At 26.8% G+C, this 17,723-nt stretch overlaps 1 long non-coding RNA gene across 1 annotated transcript; it reads right to left on the bottom strand.

Annotated features, from left to right (window-relative positions):
* Positions 1-855: 855 nt before the first annotated feature.
* On the bottom strand, positions 856-17,068 carry LOC126365913 (uncharacterized). The gene is made up of 2 exons (XR_007566272.1): positions 17,030-17,068; positions 856-1,414 (listed from the first exon to the last, which is right to left on the bottom strand). It is a non-coding gene; the product is annotated as an uncharacterized LOC126365913 (long non-coding RNA).
* Positions 17,069-17,723: the final 655 nt, after the last annotated feature.

The following is a 17,723-nucleotide window of genomic DNA, read 5'->3' as shown; positions in this document are numbered from 1 at the left end:
CAAGCTTAATAAAAAATATAAAAGAATAAAAATCACCGCCTAAAAAAATTAAAGCCAATAATATTCTTATGAAAACAATTGTAGTATATTCAGCTAAAAAAATTAAAGTAAAACCACCCGCACCATATTCAATATTAAATCCTGAAACTAACTCAGATTCCCCTTCAGCAAAATCAAAAGGAGTACGATTAGTTTCAGCTAAACAAGAAGCAAAACAAGCTAAAGCTAAAGGAAAAGAAATAATAATAAACCAACAATAAAGCTGATAGTTTATAAAATCAAACATATTAAAACTACCAATTAAAATAATTAAAGATAATAAAATTAAAGCTAAACTAACTTCATAAGAAATTGTTTGAGCAACAGAACGAAGAGAACCTAATAATGAATAATTTGAATTAGTAGATCAACCAGCAATCATAACAGTATAAACACTTAATCTAGTACAACATAAAAAAAATAAAAATCCATAAGAAAAAGAACACATATAAGTTAAATAAGGAAAAATTACTCAAACGGCTACAGAAATCATTAAATTAAAAACAGGGGAAAAATAATAAAGTAGGTAATTAGATATAATAGGAATTGGCTGCTCCTTACAAATTAACTTAATAGCATCTCTAAATGGCTGAGGAATTCCAACAAAACCTACCTTATTTGGACCCTGTCGAATCTGGATATAACCTAAAACCTTACGCTCTAATAAAGTTAAAAAGGCAACACTAATTAAAACACAAATAACCAATAAAAGAAAATTCAAAATAAATATAAATAAATCATAAAGTATCAATACTATTTGTAGAAAAAATCTACATAAATGAATTCTAAATTCAACACATTAATCTGTCAAAATAGTAATTAAATTAATTTTAATCAATATAACAAAAAATATTTTAACCATTTGGTCCTTTCGTACTAATATGGATTAATAATCTTAGGATAGAAACCGACCTGGCTCACGCCGGTCTGAACTCAGATCATGTAAGAATTTAAAGGTCGAACAGACCTAATCATTGGGCTCCTGCACCCAAAATTTTTCTTAATCCAACATCGAGGTCGCAATCTGCTTTGTCGATATGAGCTCTCAAAAACAATTACGCTGTTATCCCTAAGGTAACTTAATCTTATGATCATAAATTATGGATCAAAATAACAAACATAAATAAATGATATAATAATGAAGAGTTTATCTATTCTTCATGTCACCCCAACAAAACATCATCATTAAATATAGAACGACAAACAAAAAACTATATAAAAGTAAAATGTCAAGCTCTATAGGGTCTTCTCGTCCTAAAGAAGAATTTAAGCCTTTTGACTCAAAAGTTAAATTCAAAAATTTATTAAGAGACAGTTGATTTCTCGTCAAGCCATTCATTCCAGCCACTAATTAAGAGACTAATGATTATGCTACCTTTGCACAGTCAAAATACCGCGGCTCTTTAAAAATACGCTCAGTGAGCAGGCCAGACCTCAAAGTATTAACAAGAGGACATGTTTTAGATAAACAGGCGGAAATCAATTTTGCCTAGTTCCTTATAATAAGTTCTGAAGGTCAAAATTTTATACAAATAAATATACTAATTCTATCATTATTACAAAAATTTTTAAATTAAATTAATAATTTTAATAGAAAACCTAAAATATTTATAAAATCAAAATAAAAAATAGTGAACTAAAACGTAATCTTAATGATAGCTGGTTTAAAGCTTACTATTATATTTCTATAAAATAAATTATAGGTTATTAACTTCAAAGCTTATCCCTTAAAGAAAAAATAAGTTAATATTTTTACTTAAAAAATTAAATAAAAACAAATAACTTTAAAAAATTAAATTTTTTCTTAAGAAACTAGATATCTTGGGAAACGATTAACATCTCGTTTTTATAAATAATTTAATAATAATTATGATACATTAACTATAAATTATTTATAAATCAACCCAAATCGAGACAAGTAAAATAAATACTAAAATTTTGATAAACCCTGATACAAAAGATACAATAAATAAAATCTACTTAAAAAAATTTAAATAATATTTCATAAAACACTTACATTACAAATACACTATAATTTAAAAAATCAATTCTATAAAATATACTAAGACAAAATCCAATAAAATTATTGATATTAAATAATTAAATAAACAAAAAATAAATATAATAAAATAAATAATCAAGATATCCTGATTTGCACAGAAAAATTTTCAGTGTAAATGAAACACTTTGCTAATAAGTTATACCTTGAAACTCTTCCTAGATACAATTTTCCTGTACATCTACTATGTTACAACTTATCTCATCTAAATTGAAGCTACTTTAAAATAAAATAGAATAATCAATAATGAGAGCGACAGGCGATGTGTACACATCTCAGAGCCAATATCAGTTAAATTAAATAAATTAAATTACTATCAAATCCACCTTCATTAACAGTATTTCACTATCAATTCCGTTATAAATAAAAATCTATTGTAACCCACCTCCTCTTAACTATAAGCTGCACCTTGACCTGAAATATTTTATAATTATAAATCTTGAGAATTATAACTCTAAAAAGATTCTCTGATAGCGGAGATATACAAACAAATAAATTAAGTAGAGTAAATCGTGTATTATCAATCACGAGGTAGGTTCCTCTGAATGGAATGAGATACCGCCAAATTCTTTGGGTTTACAGACCTTAACTAATAGTACCCTGGAAAATATAATTAACATTTAAAATAATAGGGTATCTAATCCTAGTTTATTATTTAAATTTCACAGATTCATAAAAAGGGCCACAAATACATTTTAACATTTCACCTTACAAATTTATATTTCAACCCTAATAGTATAAACAACTGTTTTAACCAGTAATATTCACTTGTATCAATCGTATAACTGCGGCTGCTGGCACGAATTATGCCGATACTAAATCAATTGCTAAATCCAAAATCACTTGATAATTAAATCAAATTACTGCAAAAAGAACATATTAGTCTAACAAAACTTACATATAATACAAAGAAAAAGTGAATAAACTAGCAAGAATAAAGCTTTTAAGAATAAAAAGTAAGAAATTTTTAAATTTATTAAATCAAGAAAAAATAAAAGATTCAAATATTTAAAGAAAAAAAACCACAAACATTAAGAATAAAAAAAGAAACGCACCACCCTATGACCACAACAAATTCTCTATTATATAGAATTAAAGATAAATATGGAAAATGTATAGCAAAAAATGTATTATATTCTTTCTTATTTAATCTTTCTTTTCACTAATAAACAAAGAAAGATTAAATAATATAATAAATATATTTTATACAATTATATAATTTAATATAATTTGTTATTTATATGAATTCTTTTTTATATTAAGTTAATTTATGTACTTATTAGTTAAATAATCTAATTTAGGATAATTTATATTAATTATATTATTATAATTAATATAATTATATATATTAATTATAATATTTTATATTTAAAATTAATAATTTTATTTATTACATCCAATTATAATAATATTTAATATTAAATCACATATTATTATATATATTATATTATAATAATCTATTTTAAGCTAAAAACATAAGTAGCTATAATCTTAGGTAAATAAATGCATTACAATAATCAATTAATAATAATAAAATAAACTTATAATTTTTTAAATTTAGTTAAATGTAATATATTAATATAAATTATTTATTGTATATTTGTATAAAAAAGTATAAAAGGAGCAGGATAAATTAATCCTTACTAACCAAAATAATAAATAAAAGAATTACAAAAAAAACTTTTAATTTATAAATTAAATAAATGAAGTGCCTGATTAAAGGGTTACCTTGATAGGGTACATAAAGTAAATAAAATTACCTTCATTAAAATTACATAAGATAGAATTAAACTACCTCCTTTAGTAAAAAAACTAACGAGCATCATACACCTTAATGTAAAAAGGTAAGCTAAACAAGCTAATGGGTTCATACCTCATTTATAAAGGTATCAGTCCTCTCCTTTTTAATTTCCAACAACTCTACAAAACTTCTCTTCCTATCAACATTAATGATAGGAACGATCCTGTCCATTTCATCAAATTCCTGATTTGGGGTTTGAATAGGACTTGAGATCAACTTACTTTCATTTATTCCGCTCCTAACAAGAAATAAAAATATAATAATAATCGAATCATCAATTAAATATTTTATTGTCCAAGCAATAGCATCGACAATACTATTATTTTCAATTTTGCTGATTCAAATAAAATATCCCATCGGATGGGAAACAGAATTTATCCCATCAATAATAATTAGATCTAGATTATTATTAAAGATTGGTGCTGCACCTTTCCATTTCTGATTTCCAGAAGTAATAGGAGCCTCATGATGAAATAATTGTTTAACATTAATAACATGACAATAAATCGCCCCAATAATGGTCTTATCCTATTGTATTCAATTAAGAACTTTCATTTGAACAATTATTATCTTAAGAATTATTATTGGGGCAATAGGAGGTTTAAATCAAACATCCCTACGACAACTTTTAGCATATTCACCAATTAGACACCTAGGTTGAATAATTAAATCATTAACACTCAGAGAAAACATCTGAGAACTAAACTTCATTATTTACACACTATTAAGATTAATTATAGTTTTATTATTTAAGCAAATAATTTTATTTTTCATAAATCAAATTTATTCAGCCAGGAATATAAAAACCGAAATTAAATTCATAATATTCTTATCTTTACTATCTTTAGGTGGCCTACCACCATTCCTTGGATTCTTACCAAAATGAATTGTAATACAATCGTTAATAGAAAGCAATACAACAACTATTATAACTATTATAGTCGTATTAACTACAATTACACTCTACTATTATATACGTATTAGATTCTCAGCTCTAATTATATCTTACACAGAAAGTTCGTGATCTATAAAGATAAAGTCCCAAAAATCAAGAATTATTCTTCCTATAACAGTAATAATTTCAACAATAGGATTGATTTCAACATCAACCTTAATTTCATTATACTAAGGACTTAAGTTAATCAAACTAATAACCTTCAAAGTGATAATTAATAGAATAATCTTTTAGGCCTTAGTAAAATTTTACACCTCTAGAATTGCAGTCTAGAATCATAATTGAATATAAGACCTAAATATGGTAAGAGAGAAAACATCTCATAAGTAGATTTACAGTCTACCACATAAAATTCAGCCATCTTACCGCAAAAATGATTATTGTCAACAAACCATAAGGACATTGGTACTTTATACGTCCTATTTGGAGCATGAGTAGGTATAGTAGGAACATCAATAAGAATACTTATTCGTGCTGAACTTGGTCAACCCGGATCTCTAATTGGGGATGACAAGATTTATAATGTTATTATAACAGCTCACGCATTCGTAATAATTTTCTTTATAGTAATACCTATTATAATTGGTGGATTTGGTAATTGACTTCTTCCACTAATAATTGGTGCACCAGATATAGCATTTCCACGAATAAATAATATCAAGTTTTTGATTACTACCACCTTCACTAACCCTTCTTCTTACATCTTCTATAGTAGATAATGGTGCTGGTACAGGATGAACAGTTTACCCTCCTCTAGCAGGAGCTATTGCACACGGGGGTGCATCTGTAGATCTAGCTATTTTTTCATTACACTTAGCAGGTGTATAATCTATTCTTGGTGCAGTGAATTTCATTACAACAGCAATTAATATACGATCAGAAAGTATAACTTTAGATCAAACACCTTTATTTGTATGATCTGTAGCTATTACAGCATTACTTCTCCTTCTTTCACTTCCAGTTTTAGCAGGAGCTATTACTATATTATTAACAGACCGAAATTTAAATACATCATTCTTTGACCCTGCAGGAGGGGGTGACCCAATTCTATATCAACATCTATTTTGATTCTTTGGACACCCAGAAGTTTATATTTTTATTCTACCGGGGTTCGGAATTATTTCACACATTGTATGTCTAGAAAGAGGAAAAATTGAATCGTTTGGAACATTAGGTATGATTTATGCTATACTATCAATTGGACTAATAGGATTTATTGTATGAGCACATCATATATTTACAGTAGGAATGGATGTTGACACACGAGCATATTTTACATCAGCAACAATAATTATTGCTGTACCTACAGGAATTAAGGTATTTAGATGATTAGCTACATTATATGGAACTAAATTCAAGTTCAATCCACCATTATTATGAGCTCTAGGATTTATTTTCCCATTTACAATTGGTGGATTAAAAGGATTAGTATTAGCAAATTCATCACTTGATATTGTATTACATGATACATATTACGTAGTAGCCCATTTTCATTATGTATTATCTATAGGAGCAGTATTTGCAATTATAGGAGGTGTTATTCAATGATATCCACTATTTACAGGATTAACTATAAATAATACATGATTAAAAATCCAATTTACAATTATATTCATTGGAGTAAACTTAACATTCTTCCCCCAACACTTCTTAGGATTAGCAGGAATACCTCGACAATACTCAGACTACCCAGATGCATATACATCATGAAATGTAGTATCAAGAATTGGGTCTACAATTTCTATTGTAGGAATTATTATATTCATTGTAATTATATGAGAAAGAATGGTTACAAACCGAGCAATTATATTTAGAGCTAACATAAGAAGATCAACAGAATGACTACAAAATAACCCTCCTGCAGAACATAGTTCCTCAGAATTACCATTAATCTCTAGATTCTAATATGGCAGATTAGTGTAGTAGATTTAAGCTCTACAAATAAAGGTTTGACCTTTTATTAGAAAATATTCATAATGGCAACATGATCAAATTTATCTCTTCAAGATGGAGCTTCACCATTAATGGAGCAACTATCATTCTTTCATGATTATACTATGGTCGTATTATTATTAATTACAGTAATTGTAGGTTATGCCTTAAGTTATATATTATTTATTGCCTATACTAACCGTAATATACTCCATGGACACTTAATTGAAACAATCTGAACAGCTTTACCAGCAATTACATTAATTTTTATTGCCCTTCCATCATTACGACTATTATATTTACTTGATGATTCAGTAGATGCAATAATTACAATTAAAACCATTGGACGACAATGATATTGAAGATATGAATATTCAGACTTTATAGACGTAGAATTTGACACTTACATAACACCAGAACAAGACTTAGAAAATGATGGATTTCGACTGCTAGATGTAGATAACCGAACAATCCTACCAATAAATACAGAAGTACGAGTATTAACAAGAGCATCAGATGTTCTACACTCATGAGCAGTTCCTGCATTAGGGGTTAAAATTGATGCAACGCCAGGTCGGTTAAATCAAGGAACATTCACAATAAATCGACCTGGATTATTCTTTGGACAATGCTCAGAAATCTGTGGAGCAAACCACAGATTTATACCAATTGTAATTGAAAGAACTTCAGTAAATTTATTTATTAAGTGATTATCTAAGATAATTTAAGGAGTTAGTTAAAATAAATAACATTAGAGTGTCAATCTAAAGTAACTAAACAAGATTAGTACACCTTGAAATTCATCAGATGACTGAAAGTACGTAATGGTCTCTTAAACCAAATAATAGTAAATTAACGACTACTTCTGATGAGGAAATTATATCCAAATCCCTTAAATATCCCCTCTTATATGATTCTCACTATTCATTATATTTTCAGTTACATTAATCTTGTTTAATCAAATAAACTTTTTCTCATTTAAGCGTAACCTTATTAAAAGAGCAGAAAAAGGAACAATCGAAATAAAAAACTTAAATTGAAAATGATAACAAATTTATTCTCAACATTTGACCCATCAACTAACATCTTTAATTTATCATTAAATTGAACTAGAACATTTCTAGGACTATTATTAATCCCATCACTATTTTGACTTACACCATCACGAATTAACATTATATGAAATAAACTAAATTTAACCTTACATAATGAATTTAAAACACTACTTGGACCAAAATCATTTAATGGAACAACATTCATTTTCATCTCAATTTTTATTATAATATTATTTAACAATTTTATAGGATTATTCCCATATATTTTTACTAGAACAAGACATTTAGCATTAACATTTACAATTGCCCTACCTATATGACTAAGATTTACATTATTTGGATGAATTAATCATACTAATCATTTATTTACAAACCTTGTACCACAAGGTACACCGCCTGCATTAATATCATTTATAGTACTAATTGAAACACTTTGTAATGTCATTCGACCAGGTACATTAGCAGTACGGTTAGCAGCGAATATAATTGCAGGACACTTATTATTAACCTTATTAGGAAACACAGGACCATCTATAGCAATAAACTTAATCTCATTACTAATTATTGGACAAATACTTCTATAAATTCTAGAATCAGCAGTAGCAATAATTCAAGCCTATGTTTTCTCAATTTTAAGAACTCTATATTCTAGAGAAGTATATTAAACCTATGTTAACAACTCACTCAAACCACCCATTCCACTTAGTAGACTATAGACCTTGACCACTAACAGGAGCAATTGGAGCAATAGTCCTAGTATCAGGACTAGCAAAGTGATTCCACCTATTTAACATTAACTTATTCATAATTGGATTTGGAATTACCCTACTAACCATAATTCAATGATTACGAGATGTAGTCCGAGAAGGAACATATCAAGGATTACATACAGGATTTGTATCAATTGGATTACGATGAGGAATAATTTTATTTATTGCATCAGAGGTATTATTTTTCGTTTCTTTTTTTTTAGCATTCTTTAGAAGAAGATTAGCACCAACAATTGAACTAGGAATATTATGACCTCCAATAGGACATTCAACCCTTCAACCCTATACAAGTTCCATTACTTAATACAGCTATTCTTTTAGCATCAGGAGTAACAGTAACATGAGCACGTCATAGTTTAATAGAATGTAATCATACTCAAGCACTACAAGGATTATTCTTCACAGTGTTATTAGGACTATACTTTACAATACTTCAAGCATATGAATATTGAGAAGCACCTTTTACCATTGCAGATGCAGTTTATGGATCAACATTCTTTGTTGCAACAGGATTCCATGGTTTACACGTAATTATTGGAACAATCTTTTTATCAACATGTCTACTTCGACACTCAATAAATCAATTCTCACCAAGACACCACTTTGGATTTGAAGCAGCAGCATGATACTGACACTTCGTAGACATAGTACGATTATTCTTATATATCTCTATTTATTGATGAGGTAGATAATTGTTTTTCTAGTATAAATAGTACATTTGACTTCCAATCAGAAAGCTTGATATAAATCAAGAAAAACAATTCTAATTTTATCTACAAGAGTTTACATTAGATATATTATTCCAATAATTGTTATAAGCCTGGCAACAACATTATCAAAAAAATTAATTAATGATCGAGAAAAAAGATCACCATTTGAATGTGGGTTTGAGCCAAAAAAATCAGCATGAATACCATTCTCACTACGATTCTTCCTAATCGCAGTAATCTTTTTAATTTTTGATGTAGAAATTGCACTAATTCTACCAATTGTAATTATTTTTAAAACATCAGACATTATAATCTGAACAGTATCAACAATATTTTTTATTCTAGTACTACTAGGTGGACTATACCATGAATGAAATCAAGGAGCTTTACAATGAGCAGAATAAAGGGTTATAGTTAAACATAACATTTGGGTTGCATTCAAAAAGTATTGATATTATCAATCAACCTTAAATAGAATAAGAAGCGAAATATTGCAGTCAGTTTCGACCAGGAAGATTCGTATGTACTACCCTTATTCTTATTAATTGAAGCCAAAAAGAGGCGTATTACTGTTAATAATATAATTGAACTATAATAGTTCCAATTAAGGAAATTTAAAGCCAATATGAAAGCTGCTAACTTTTTATATTAGCGGTTAAACTCCGTTAACGTTTCTAAAATTTATATTTTTTAAATAAAACATTACATTTTCACTGTAAAAATAATATATCTATATTTATAAATACCTAAAAGTAAAAATACTTCCTTAACATCTTCAGTGTCACGCTCTAATTATAAGCTATTTAAGTAAACGAAAAATAATATTACCAAAATAAATATTCAAAAAATAAAAGTTAAAAGATAAATCGTGAAATTAGAATCATATCAACCTTGAATATAACCAATTAAATAAATAAATAATCTATATAAACCTTGACCACGAAGTAATTCACCTCAACCATAATCAACTGACTTAGATGAATAATAACCTATTTTTAAAGGAATATATCTAATAAAATTAGTTGAAAGAAAAGGTATAAATCATATAGAACAGGCAAATCTGACAAAAGAAAGTATACTTAAAGAAAATAAATTATGAGTAAAATCAAAATTAGAAATAAGATAACCTAAATAAGCACCTAAAATAACAACTGTAATAGTTAAAAACTTTAAATAATAAGGTAAAGCAATCACATGAGGAATAGGAAAAATTAATCAAGATAAAAGACTACCACCAAAAACAGCAACAAACAATAGACCAGTTATTCCAAACGAAATGTAATAACCCTTATCATCAAAAGAAAATCTAGAATAAAAATTATTATCACCAGATATTGAATAATAAAACAAACGAAAAGAATAAGAAGCAGTTAAACCAGTAGAAAAAAAATAAAGAAAAAAAATTAAACAATTAATTCATCTAAAACAAACCATCTCAAGAATTAAATCCTTTGAATAAAATCCAGCTAAAAAAGGTAAACCACACAAAGATAAACTAGAAACATTAAAACAAACTGAAGTTAAAGGTATGAAATTAACAATTGATCCTATAAAACGAATATCCTGAGAATCCTTTAAATTATGAATTATTGAACCTGCACATATAAATAATAATGCCTTAAATAAAGCATGAGCCAATAAATGAAAAAATGCAAGCTTTGGATAACCCATAGTTAAAATTCTTATTATTAAACCAAGTTGTCTTAAAGTAGAAAGAGCAATAATCTTCTTCAAATCAAATTCAAAATTAGCGCCCAATCCAGCCCTAAATATAGTTATACAACCAATTAAAAGTAAAAATCGACCACAATTATAAGTATCTAATATTGGTCTAAAACGAATTAATAAATAAACACCAGCAGTAACAAGAGTAGAAGAATGAACTAAAGCAGAAACAGGGGTAGGAGCTGCTAAAGCAGCAGGAAGTCATGAAGAAAAAGGAATTTGAGCTCTCTTAGTTACAGCTGCTAAAACAATTAATATAGTAACGAGCTTTATTTCAAAAGAATTAGAAATAAAATTATAATAATAAATATAATTTCAACCACCAAAATTTAACATTCATGCAATAGAAATCAAAATAGCAACATCACCAATACGATTAGAAAGTGCAGTTAATATACCCGCACTATAAGATTTTACATTTTGATAATAAATAACTAAACAATAAGAAACTAAACCTAAACCATCACAACCTAATAAAATTCTAATTAAATTAGGGCTAATAATTAAAAAACCTATAGAAATAATACATATTAAAACAATAGTAATAAAACGATTTATATTCTTTTCACCAGACATATAATCCTCTCTATAATAAATAACCAAAGAAGAAATATATATAACAAAAGACATAAAAATAAGAGATATTCAATCCAAAATTAAAGTTATAACAACTATAGAACCATTTATATTAAAAAGTCTCACTCAACAAAAACTCTATAATCAATTATTAAATAATAAATACCTAAAATAAAAATTGTAGTTCTCGAAAAAAACAAAGAAAAAAAACTCAAAGAACAAATAGAAAATAAATTCACGGCCTAAGATGCAAAACTTCATATCATTGATTCCACAAAACAATATTTTTAATTAAAATACTTAAGCAAACTAAACAAAGAAATATTCACCCTTTAAACAGAGAATATTTAAAGGAAATCAATGTAAAAATAAAAGATGATATTCACGAAAATAACCAAGAGAACAAGTATAAACACCAGAATAATGATTACCATGCTGAGAATAAGAATATATATACAAAGTATAAACAGCTCTAAAAAAAGATGAAAAAATCAAAGCAAAGAATCTAAAAGAAGATCAAGATATAATTCTATTTAATAATCTAATTTCACCTACCAAATTTAAAGAAGGAGGAGCAGCCATATTTGATGATCTTAAAAGAAATCATCATAAAGCCATTCTTGGTATCAAATTAATTATACCCTTGTTAATTAATAATCTTCGTCTACCTAAACGTTCATAAATAATATTAGATAAACAAAATACACCAGAAGAACATAAACCATGACCGACCATTAGAGAAAGATAACCTACACAACCTCACCAATTCATAGTCATCAATCCACCGATAACCATTCTTATATGAGCAACAGAAGAATATGCAATTAAAGACTTTAAACCAACATGACTAAAACAAATAAATCTTACAATAACACCCCAAGACAAACCTAAAGATAATCAAAAATAATTAAACTTTAAACCTAAATAAGAAATAACCTTTATAACACGAAAAATAACACAACCACCTAACTTCAATAAAACACCAGCAAGAAACATTCTACCTGAAATGGGGGCCTCTACATGGGCCTTAGGAAGTCATAAATGGACCAAAAATATAGGTATCTTAACTAAAAAAGTCAAAATTATAAATACATAAAACATAAAATAATAAGAACCAAAATCAACTAATAAAGGAAAATATAAAGTATTAGAAAAATCATAAACCTTAAATAAGACTAATAATAAAGGCAATCTAGCAATAAAGTACAAAAAATTAAATAAAAACCAGCCTGGAAACGCTCAGGCTGATATCCCCAACCCAAAATTAAAAGTAAAGTAGGAACTAATCTAACCTCAAAAAAAATATAAAAAGAAAGAAGACTTAATCTAGCAAATGAACAGTAAAGCATAATTATTAAAATTAAAACCATAAAAACAAAAAAATTAGAATGATATGAACTTAAATAAACTGAACCTCTAGCATTGATTATTAAAGAACAAATCCAAAAACTAAGCAAAATTAAACTAAAAGAAAAATAATCAATACTAAAATAATATCTAATTATATTGAAATCAGCATATGAATAAACACAAATTATATACACAAAACTCGACAGAAACATTAAAGAATGAACCAACCATCAACAATTATTTAATAAACAAAGAGGGATCAAAAAAATAGTTATAAATAAATATACTTTAACATAAAGATAAACCAGAAGAATTAAAAGAATCATTACCATGAGAACGTATTATTGAAACTAAAATAGAAAGACCTAAAGCACCCTCAAAAACAGAAAAAACTAAAAAAATAACAGGAAAAAAATAATCATAATCAGACTCAATAAGAAAAACAATAACTAATATAAACACAGAAAGAACAATATATCCTAATCTGAAAAGAACCATTAATAAATGTTTACGTTTAGAAGAAAAAACATAAACACCAGCAAAATAAATCAATAAAAAATTAAAAATAGAGAATATAAACATTAGTTTTAATAGTTTTAAAAAAACGCCGGTCTTGTAAACCGGAAATAAGTCAAGCCCCCACTTTTAAAACTTCAGAGGTGGAAAAGCTTCCATCATCGGTCCCCAAAAGAGATATTTTAAATAAACTAACCCCTGAAATGATCAAAATAATAATTAAAATCATTATCATATGTAATAAATATTATTTTTATTAAATTAAGACAGCCAATATCAATAATGCTTTTTATTATCCTTCAAACCTTCCTAGTTGGATTAATAACAGGAACAATAATAGAAAGATATTGATTATGATATATTTTATTTTTAACATTTCTTGGTGGTATATTAGTATTATTTATTTATATTACAAGAATTGCATCAAACGAAATATTTCAGCCTAAATCAATTACTATAATTATTACATTAACAATGAGAGTATTTATCATATCAACATTAATTATTCTAGATATATCAATATTTATAGACTTTTTCAAAAACACCGAAACTATAAATATTGATAATTCAATCCATTATCAAGAAATAACAATGTCTTTAGAAAAATTAAATAACAGACCAACATTTATTATTACAATAATAATAATAATTTATTTATTTTTAGCACTACTAACAGTTGTTACAATCACTAATATTAATCAGGGACCTTTTCGTAAAATAAGATAAATTACTAATGAATAAACCCTTATGATTAAGACATCCTTTAATTAAAATTATTAATAACTCTTTAATTGACATACCTGCCCCAACAAATATTTCATTTTGATGAAATTTTGGGTCCCTATTAGGGTTATGTTTGGTAATTCAAATCGTAACTGGACTATTTTTAGCTATACATTATACATCAAATATTGAAATAGCATTCAGTAGTGTAGTACACATCTGCCGAGACGTAAATAATGGTTGAATTATCCGAACCTTACATGGAAATGGAGCATCTATATTTTTTATTTGTCTTTACTTACATGTAGGACGGGGAATTTACTACGGATCTTATATATATATATATATATACATACCTGAATAATTGGTACAGTGATTTTATTTTCAGTTATAGCAACTGCATTTATAGGATATGTCTTACCCTGAGGCCAAATATCTTTTTGAGGTGCAACAGTAATTACTAATTTATTATCAGCAATCCCATACTTAGGGACAGATTTAGTCCAATGAGTATGAGGAGGATTCGCTGTTGATAATGCAACATTAAATCGATTCTTCACATACCATTTTGTATCACCATTTATTATTGCTGCTATAGCGGCAATTCATTTATTTTTTCTTCACCAAACAGGATCTAATAATCCTCTTGGACTAAATGGAGATATTGAAAAAATTCCATTCCATCCATACTTTACCTTTAAGGATTTTATTACATTTGTATTAATAACATCATTATTAATTATACTATGTTTAATCAATCCTTACCTATTAGGAGATCCAGACAACTTTGTACCTGCCAACCCATTAGTAACACCAGTTCACATTCAACCAGAGTGATATTTCTTATTTGCATATGCAATTTTACGATCAATTCCTAATAAGCTAGGAGGTGTTATTGCATTATTTTTATCAATTAGAATCTTAATAATCTTACCATTTTATAATAAAACACCATTCCGAGGCATTCAATTTTACCCTAATAACCAAATTTTATTCTGAATTATAGTAGTTGTTGTGTGCTTACTAACGTGAATTGGTAAACGACCTGTTGAAGAACCTTATATTATAACAGGTCAAATCTTAACAATTATCTACTTCTCATACTTCTTAATTAATGTCCATATCGCAAACGCATGAGATAAATTAATTAAGGAATAAAAAGTTAATTAGCTTAGGAAAAGCATATGTTTTGAAAACATAAAATTAGAAGTTTAACTCTTCTATTAACTTTTCTCAAAAAATTTCACTAAACAAATGAGATAAATAAAATCTTTAAACCAACAAAGAAAATAAAAAATTTAAATATAAAAGTAAAAAACTTTTTCAAGCTAAGTACATTAATTTATCATAACGAAACCGTGGTAATGTTCAAGGAACCCGTATAAAACCAAAAGATATAATAGCAAGCTTAATAAAAAATATAAAAGAATAAAAATCACCACCTAAAGAAATTAAAGACCATAATAATCTTGGGAAAACAATTCTAGTATATTCAGCTAAAAAGATTAAAGTAAAACCACCCGCACCGTATTCAATATTAAATGCTGAAACTAACTCAGATTCCCCTTCAGCAAAATCAAAAGGAGTACGATTAGTTTCAGCTACACAAGAAGCAATACAAGCTAAAGCTAAAGGAAAAGAAATAATAATAAACCAACAATAAAGCTGATAGTTTATAAAATCAAACATATTAAAACTACCAATTAAAATAATTAAAGATAATAAAATTAAAGCTAAACTAACTTCATAAGAAATTGTTTGAGCAACAGAACGAAGAGAACCTAATAATGAATAATTTGAATTAGAAGATCAACCAGCAATCATAACAGTATAAACACTTAATCTAGTACAACATAAAAAAAAATAAAAATCCATAAGAAAAAGAACACATATAAGTTAAATAAGGAAAAATTACTCAAACGGCTAAAGAAATCATTAAATTAAAAACAGGGGAAAAATAATAAAGTAGGTAATTAGATATAATAGGAATTGGCTGCTCCTTACAAATTAACTTAATAGCATCTCTAAATGGCTGAGGAATTCCAACAAAACCTACCTTATTTGGACCCTGTCGAATCTGGATATAACCTAAAACCTTATGCTCTAATAAAGTTAAAAAGGCAACACTAATTAAAACACAAATAACCAATAAAAGAAAATTCAAAATAAATATAAATAAATCATAAAGTATCAATACTATTTGTAGAAAAAATCTACATAAATGAATTCTAAATTCAACACATTAATCTGTCAAAATAGTAAATAAATTAATATTAATCAATATAACAAAAAATATTTTAACCATATGGTCCTTTCGTACTAATATGGATTAATAATCTTAGGATAGAAACCGACCTGGCTCACGCCGGTCTGAACTCAGATCATGTAAGAATTTAAAGGTCGAGCAGGCCTAATCATTGGGCTCCTGCACCCAAAATTTTTCTTAATCCAACATCGAGGTCGCAATCTGCTTTGTCGATATGAGCTCTCAAAAACAATTACGCTGTTATCCCTAAGGTAACTTAATCTTATGATCATAAATTATGGATCAAAATAACAAACATAAATAAATGATATAATAATGAAGAGTTTATCTATTCTTCATGTCACCCCAACAAAACATCATCATTAAATACAGAAAGAGAAACAAAAAACTATATAAAAGTAAAATGTCAAGCTCTATAGGGTCTTCTCGTCCTAAAGAAGAATTTAAGCCTTTTGACTCAAAAGTTAAATTCAAAAATTTATTAAGAGACAGTTGATATCTCGTCAAGCCATTCATTCCAGCCACTAATTAAGAGACTAATGATTATGCTACCTTTGCACGGTCAAAATACCGCGGCTCTTTAAAAATACGCTCAGTGAGCAGGCCAGACCTCAAAGTATTAACAAGAGGACATGTTTTTGATAAACAGGCAGAAATCAATTTTGCCTAGTTCCTTATAATAAGTTCACAAGGTAAAAATTTTATACAAATAAATATACTAATTCTATCATTATTACAAAAATTTTAAATTTAAATTATAATCTTAATAGAAAACCTAAAATATTTATAAAATCAAAATAAAAAATAATGAACTAAAACGTAATCTTAAAGATAGCTGGTTTAAAGCTTACTATTATATTTCTATAAAATAAATTATAGGTTATTAACTTCAAAGCTTATCCCTTAAATAAAAAATTATTTAATGTTTTTACTTAAAAACTTAAATAAAAACAAATAACTTTAAAAAATTTAATTTTTTCTTAAGAAACTAGATATCTTGGGAAACGATTAACATCTCATTTCTATAAATAATTTAATAATAATTAAGATACATTAACTATAAATTATTTATAAATCAACCCAAATCGAGACAAGTAAAATAAATACTAAAATTTTGATAAACCCTGAATCAAAAGGTACAATAAATAAAATCTACTTAAAAAATTTAAAATAATATTTCATAAAACACTTACATTACCATAACACTATAATTTAAAAAATCAATTCTATAAAATATACTAAGACA

Source organism: Schistocerca gregaria, chromosome 4, assembly GCF_023897955.1.
Source record: "Schistocerca gregaria isolate iqSchGreg1 chromosome 4, iqSchGreg1.2, whole genome shotgun sequence".
NCBI lineage: Eukaryota > Metazoa > Arthropoda > Insecta > Orthoptera > Acrididae > Schistocerca > Schistocerca gregaria.
This window is presented reverse-complemented; position numbering and strand designations above follow the sequence as displayed.